The sequence below is a fragment of the Perca fluviatilis genome, chromosome 11 (genome assembly GCF_010015445.1).
Source record: "Perca fluviatilis chromosome 11, GENO_Pfluv_1.0, whole genome shotgun sequence".
NCBI lineage: Eukaryota > Metazoa > Chordata > Actinopteri > Perciformes > Percidae > Perca > Perca fluviatilis.
Genome location: NC_053122.1, coordinates 18,457,671 through 18,465,693, shown reverse-complemented (window position 1 = coordinate 18,465,693; position 8,023 = coordinate 18,457,671). Strand labels below are relative to the sequence as shown.

At 39.4% G+C, this 8,023-nt stretch overlaps 1 long non-coding RNA gene across 1 annotated transcript; it reads right to left on the bottom strand.

Annotated features, from left to right (window-relative positions):
- Nucleotides 1-243: 243 nt before the first annotated feature.
- On the bottom strand, nucleotides 244-7,513 carry LOC120567854. Its single transcript, XR_005640622.1, has 6 exons — nucleotides 7,337-7,513; nucleotides 3,280-3,319; nucleotides 2,694-2,759; nucleotides 2,103-2,161; nucleotides 648-777; nucleotides 244-391 (listed from the first exon to the last, which is right to left on the bottom strand). It is a non-coding gene; the product is annotated as an uncharacterized LOC120567854 (long non-coding RNA).
- Nucleotides 7,514-8,023: the final 510 nt, after the last annotated feature.

Sequence of the window (8,023 nt, the reverse complement as noted above, 5' to 3'; positions counted from 1 at the left end):
TTAACAACAACAACAACAACAACAACAATGACTGTATAATTATTTATCAATACTACTACTATGTACGATGTCCCAATTACAAAAGATTTGTTGTGACAAAGGTACAGGGGGGGTTTTTTCCATTGGCTCAGAGGGGAGAGAAAAACACACCACCGCTTGGGGGGGGGGGGGGGCGAGAAAAAAAGGAAACAAAAACAAACCCACACAAAAAAAAGGAACCAAAAAAAAAAACCAAAAACCTCACCCATATGAGATCTAGTTCATATGTGATAAGATAAAGCTAAACAGGTAAAAGTCGGCGCACAAACATGCACACAAAAAAACAACAAAACGGACACATACCATCAGACTTGGATGGTTGATCTTACCTATTCAATGCCAAGTGCAACACCTTGATGTCAAAAGGAGAAATGCCAGTAAAAAAACAAAAGACATCCCATGACTCAGAATCAGGTTTTTTTTTTTTTACATGAATGAAATTAACCTGGAAAAACATGAACATTTGTTTTCCAGTCAAGAGTCAGCAGCTGAAATACAATCTGTGTCACGTATGTATAAATTAGGACACTATCGGTTGTGGTCGAAGACACAAATGTATAGGATGGAAATAGCGTTTAAAAAAAATAAATAAATACATGCTCACCAACCTGGGACTTGTGTCGTTGTAAGAGGAGGAACCAGGCTGAGCACTGTGTTTTTTAGGGGTGACGGTCATGCCTGGACTAAGGAAGCAGGCAGGAAGGCCATGTAAGGCTGGGGGAGAAACTCTCCCTGGAGCTGAGAGAGAGAGAGAGAGAGAGAGAGAGAGAGAGAGAGAGAGAGAGAGAGAGAGAGAGAGAGAGAGAGAGAGAGAGAGAGAGAGAGAGAGAAAAAAAGAAACAAAGAGAGAGAGAAAAAAAAAAAAAAAAAAAAAAAAAAAAAAAATACTGTGTGAAAGACTAAAAGAAAGAAGTATGGAAGAGAAAGCGACAACAGATGCAGAGGAATGAAGCTTAAAGGTCCCATGGCATGAAAATTTCACTTTATGAGGTTTTTTAACATTAATATGCATTCCCCCAGCCTGCCTATGGTCCCCCAGTGGCTAGAAATGGTGATAGGTGTAAACCGAGCCCTGGGTATCCTGCTCTGCCTTTGAGAAAATGAAAGCTCAGATGAGCTGTTCTGGAATCTTCTCCTTATGAGGTCATAAGGAGCAAGGTTACCTCCCCTTTCTCTGCTTTGCCTGCCCAGAGAATTTGGCCCACCCATGAGAGAGAGACATCATGGCTTTCAAACGAGCAAAGTGGCAGTTGGTCAAGGCCACACCCCCACCTTCCACCTTGCCCCACCCTCTCTCCTCCTCAATAGCTAGAGACACAAAAATGGCACATCCTAAGGAAAGCTCATTGTGGGACTGGCTCTAGTGGCTGTAATTATGCACCAAGGCTGAATTTCGGGAAAGAGACTTCAGATACAGTATTAGGGGACCACTAAGGCCTATATAAAAGCATCCAAAGAGCACCATGTCTTGGGACCTTTAAATTACCTATTACAAGTGGGTGTTTTCCTTTGTCTTTTCACTCTACATGGATGAATTAAGACTTTTGTCTAAAGATGTCCACACACCATGACGGCAAATGTGTTGCAGTTATTCATTCATTATTAGGAGTCTTAACATTTTTGAATACATATAACATTTATTTACATTCGGGGAAACACATTAAGGAACAAGGGGCCTCTTTTAAAATAGTGTCCAGTTCACATCATAAAAACAAAATGCACAAAAAACCTAATCAAGTCAGAATCCGAAATATTCTTAACTTTTAGAGCATGCAACAAATAATGCTCAATACAATGACCTGTGTTCTACAGTTATGCAACACAGACGAGACTATTTACATGTGTAAAACATAACTAGTTTTGTTCATGTTTATTCACTGTTTACTTTGACTCATTCATTTTCACTACAGTTTTGTACAACATTAAAACAATATGATTACATCACCACAATACAATAACACTAAGTCAATTTATTAATTATCGCCTGGTGCCACTTTAAAAGCAATAAGGATTTCAAGGATTAAGAGTTTATTAGTCAACAGGAAATGCAAAAAACAACATACCTTTATTATTAGTTTGAAAGCACTTTGATGACTCACAAGCCCACAAACAGAAAGGTTACCTACAAAAGAAAAATGACTGTAAAATAGAGAGTGCATTTTTATGGTGAATCCAAACAACAAGCTGCTGCTAAAGTAGTAGTAGTACTACTATCTAGCACTGTGGAGAGGAAACTGGTTTGGCAAACTGTGACGTCACAACTCAAGTTAGCGCTCAGGCAAAGACACAACAAAAAAAACAAAGAAAAGATAGTGCTGGAGAACACAGTTGTACTACGAATGACAATGTATTACAGTGACACAGGTACAGTATCAGTTTGCACATACATGGATCAATACTTTATGTTCCACTTTAAAGAGACATTACATGACATTAATGTCAACAAACTCTTACCTAACCAGCATATTCCTCTCCACTCTGTGAGGCACATCACCGCAGAACATGGTGTGAAAATGTTAACAAATACCGTAATAATCCTATGACTGATGCAGCCTTTCAAATCCAGCTTTGAGATGAAAGTGTTTCTCATTTCTGTTCTGTTTAATGACTTTCAATGCCAATCATCTCTATGTATGTGACAAAGAATGACTCACCTTGTTCATATATACACTTCTGCTTATTGTTTTCAGTGTTATGTATTCCACCATTTCCTTGGGACACTGGAAAAAAAAAAATCATAAAGCGTGAAGAATCCTGTTAAACCAGTGGAGTAAAAACAAGAGAGGAAAATGCAGAAAGAACTGACAATACTCTCTTGGTCACAGTCTTATTAAATTTGGTGCAAACTCAAAAAAGAAAAAAGAGAGTGTCCTGGTTTTCAGAGCAGTTGCCCTCAGTGACCCTACTGGTTGGTCTATGATACATACTAATGGCCCTTAAGGGTCAATGAGACTGATCACTGTTGTGTACAAAGGCCTCCACCTGATTCAAAGGTAGCAGGAGGAAAGCTCGTGGCAATACAGACAGGAGGAACACAGCTCTATAGTTGTGTGGGTGGTTACATAAATGATATTGATCAAATAAACTTGAACAATGCATAAAATACAGCCACAACTGCTAAAACAAAAACCCTCCAAGCTACAGTACAAACTGTATCCTAATTATGCAGTTGTTCAAAGTCAGACACACCTAAAACAAACATTACTGTTTGAACTAAGGAGTTGTGTGGCACAAACTTACACAGGAGCTCTCCTGCTAGCCTCTGGCTCACCGACACTTCCTGCAGAACAAGAGCAAAATCCACAATATCAGTATTTGCAGCACACTGCTTAGAAAGGCTTAACACACCTCACATGCATCAGGGCTTTAAATTCAACTAGTGCTAAAACAGAGATCAACAGAGAATTACAACTGTGATGGTCGATTAATTGCTTAAGTCACAAGACAAGTCGACATCCATGCTACAGTAGCAGCTTAGGCACGTGCAGGAGTGCTTTGAGCTAAATTCTTATGTCAGCATGCTAACAATGACAATGCTAACTAGGTGTAATGTTTACCACAATCACCATCTCAGTTTAGCGTGTTAGCATGGTAACATTTGTAAATTAGCACTAAACACAAAAGTACAGCTGAGGCTGATGGGAATGGCACTAGTTTTGAAGTTATTTGGCCATAAATCAACATAATGAACAAACTGTACAGATGATAGTGCTAGATGAAAGGTTAAGGGATCACCATGAATGACAGTACAAACATTTATCACAGTCCATCTAATAGCTGTTGAAATAGTTCTGGACCACAAAAAAAAAATAAAAATAAAATAGCAAGCATGCGTCATGTTTGCTGATAGACAATCTTTCCATTAGTTTAGACAATCTTTTCCATTAGTTGAGATATCCAACAAGTATCACTCTCTTAATTAACTCTTGATCACTATTTATTCCTTGCTGTGGCTCGCTTCGCAGATTTCCTTTGATTGTGGTGGCACCTGGATCCTGGCTGTGGCTGCTGCCATGGTCCCTCTTGACGCCCACTGCTACTACCATTATTAGCCTATTATTAGTAGTTCTATTATCATCAATGTGACTATAATTGCCACTGTTCATTATGTCATTCAATTATACCCACTGCTATAATTATTATGAGTAATATTTCTGTATTTATTGTAGTTAGGTCTTTCTTTCTCTCTCTGCAGATGGCCACCAACAACCACGAGCCAGGTTCCGTCCGTTTCTGCTCGGTAAAAAGGACATTTTTCGTCGCCACCACCGAACAATGTGCCTTTGGAGGAATTGCTGGCTCTGTGTAAATTATAGTGTGGTCTAGACCTACTCTGTCTGTATAGTGTCTTAAGGTCCGTTATGATTTGACACTATAAATAAAATAGATGTCATTGCCAGGGGACAGAAGATAAACAGTGTGATGAGCAGAAAACAGTAACATGGCTTGCGGCTGGGTTTATGAAAGATCTTCGTGTACAGCTTCTCCTCTGTGCCACAGAGCATCTTGTTTGGATTTTAATTGGCTCACCGACAGGTAGCCTACATGCTGTATTGTTGTGCGTTTTTCCTGTGACTTACGTTAAGCGGCTGTTTGTATGTTGCTATTGTGCAGTTTTGTGTGTGCATGTGCAAGGTAATTGTGAGCCCCTGCAGGCTTTAATGATGTTTGCTAAATGAAAAGCATCTTGTGAAGCTTCCCCCCCCCCCAACCCCCCAACCACATGCTCATTAAAATGCCCTCTTTACAATGAATAGGAAAAGAAAAAAACTCTGGACTAAAGTCATGGAGCAACCAACAGACAAACAGGGCCCTGCAACAATGTCAGACATTTGCTCGTTTCACCTTCACAAGTGTGAGGAAGTGTGACAGTTGTTTTGTCATTTTACAGACTAAAGGAATAATAGGTTATTTGTAAGAAAGATTATTTTTGGTTGCAGCCATAGCATGGTCACAAATCTCAATACTGCCTAGATCCCTCTGCTCTACCTGCTGCTCAACCATTTCTTGTTTATCTTGAAAACAAAATCATGAAAGGAGTAGGCTATCACAATGTCCCAGTTTGTATTACAATACTCTAAGAATCACATATTTCCCATTACTCTTTTCGGTTCTGTCTTCTGGAATAGAAATAACAGCAGCTATTGGACTTAACCAATCATATTCATTTTTTTATTTTTTATTATACTTTATTGTTTCTGAATACCATATGCTACATTTGAGATCCTCAGCATAGAAATTGGGCTGCAAAGATTATATCAATAAGTTGTTAACTATTAAATTAATCGGCAACTATTTTAATAATCAATTAATCGGTTTGACTCATACGACAGCGTATTAGTGTCCTCCTTGAGGCTTTTTTTAAAATTAATTTTGCGAGAAAAAAGTCACATGTGAACATTACGAGATTGAAGTCGAAATTGTACGGGAATAAAGTCGTAATATTGCAGCTGCAAGGCTACTGTTGGTTACATCAGCGGGGTATTCAAAAAGGGAGGAATCCATGTGCCAAAGAGCACTAAAGCCCTTTAGTGTTCTACTGCCGGCGCCATGAGGATCGATTAATCTGAAGTGCTGTCGTATTGTGTAGCCTACTGCTGTAACGCAAAATTACGACTTTAATCTCATAATGTTAACATATGACTTTTACGACTTTATTTTTGTAATTTAAATTTTTCCCCTGAGGTGGCCCTAATACTCAGTCGTAGAGTAATTGTTTTATGAAAAAAAATGATGATTTCAGCTTCATAAATGTGAAGATTTTCTAGTTTCTTCACTCCTCTATGGCAGTAAACTGAATATCTTTGAGTTGTAGACAAAACAAGCCATTTGAGTGACATTTTTCACTATTGATTAATCGATAAAATACTCGTTAGTTGCAGAGCTACGAACAAACAACAAACTTTACAGCACCACTTGCTTAAGCACTTTCCCACAGACACTCTTATCACATTACTTTCTTGAAAGACTTATTTCAAAGCCTCATGGTATGTTATTAGCCATATTGTAGTTGTATGGTTCAGGCCCTTGTTGTGAGTGACAGCCACACCTCAAATGATTCACCCACTCTGGGTGGAAAGGGAACAGAGCAGCATGAAATACAGCTCATTCCCTGAAAGAGACAAAACAAGACAAGCAAGTCTGCCAAGTATCCTGCAGAGGACGGAAAGACAGCAGAAAATACTGCTACGTGCTGTGTTTTGTGGAAAGTAGTTTCACTTAGAAAGACATGGGCCCTTATCTCTTCAACACCACAACAACAAGACTAATAAAAACAAGTGAGAGTAGCTGATGTTCTGCCATGACAAGACAAATGAAATCAGGCTACTGACGGTTAACAGCCCTGAAACTATACCCATTTGCCCGAGGAAGCCATGAAAGCTGACTGATACAAAGAAACCAGTGATCCCTGTTGCTCTTATTCCTAATAAACCCAGGAGGCTATATTTGTTTCACATCATCACAGAAGTAGGCTATAATTTGTAATTAACAGAAACATCAGATTCCTCAAAGCAACAGGTGTTGCACTTTCCATGTTGCCTTGCATCCACCAGCCTTGACAAGGAGTTTACTCATTAACTAGATACTGTCGGGCTAGTGTGTGCTGTAAACGCATGCCAATGTGTTTCTGTCAGTAAGTGAATCCTACCCTTACCAAGAGTGACGTACAGTATGTGTGTATGCAATGCAATTTGAGCCCCGGGTTACCAGCACTTCCAAACTGTAAACATATGATATAAGACGTTACCATCAGGGTGTGTGTGTGTGTGTGTGTGTGTGTGTGTGTGTGTGTGTGTGTGTGTGTGTGTGTGTGTGTGTGTGTGTGTGTGTGTGTGTTATCCAGCGGAAGGGGATTGTGAGGAATGTCAAAGTGCTAACGTTAGGTGAGAGTAACGTTAACTGACCTGGATTAATAACGTTAGCCACTGAAAAAAAGTCCGCAGAGACAGGTGCGTCGGGGTTTCAGGGGACAAAACAAACAGGTTTAAGAGTCGACACCGGAGTAGCTGCAGATGACAACTTATTAGCTAGCTAACGTTAACTCATCTAACGTTACCTAACTTACCTAGCTAGCTACATAAAACGGTTGGGATTGAGCTGTAAAGTAAATTACTAATTTAGGTAATGCTGACCAAACAGAGTTTAGCTAGCATTAATAACGACAGAGTTTAGCTAACATTAACCGAAATAAGGTCAACATTTTTTAACGTTAACCAATGGCCGTTTATCAACTTTTGTCGTGTCCGCCTAACTACTAAACATTAACAAGAACAACCCAACAACAGTTTCATCTTACCCGGTGTTGTAATTATGCAGCGGCAGTGCCAACCGAAAGCAAGAGACAACTTTATTTCCAGGCAAAAAGGCAAGAGAGGGAATAGCTTGTACACTGTGAGGATGCCTCAGGAGGAACAAGTGCACAAATAAGAAATAATGGAGCTGAGCTGGAGGGGGTGTTTTTAAAAGAAATCCCAGCCTCCTTTGGATGAGCCCGCCTTCCCTCTCTAAGCATTGTGGGAATGCGTCGGTTCAGCGCAACCGACGCATTCCGCAAGTTCCTCCAGCAAGACCCGTCTTTAAATGAATGCACACATGACATGATATAGGCCAGGCTGGAAATCATTTGGTGTGAAAACTGAGATGCTTTTTATTTTGTCAAATATAAACAGCTTTTTTTTGTGTGTATGCAACTACAGGGAATTATGCAGATAGGAGCTCAGGTAATATTTGTCCAAAATGTAATTTTCACCACGCATTTTTTTTTTTTAGCTAATTGAACTGGTTTAAGGGTGTGTATTTGGTAAGCTACAAGTCTTTATAGCTACTAGGCTACTATCAGAATATGTGAAAGAAATTAAACTAGCAGGTAGTTTATAACATAAATGGAATGTCCTGTGCTACTTACTTGTACCTTACTTTGTTTCAGGGTGTATTTTGTGATCCAGACAATAGACTGTTAATATTAATTATCCAGACGGATTGA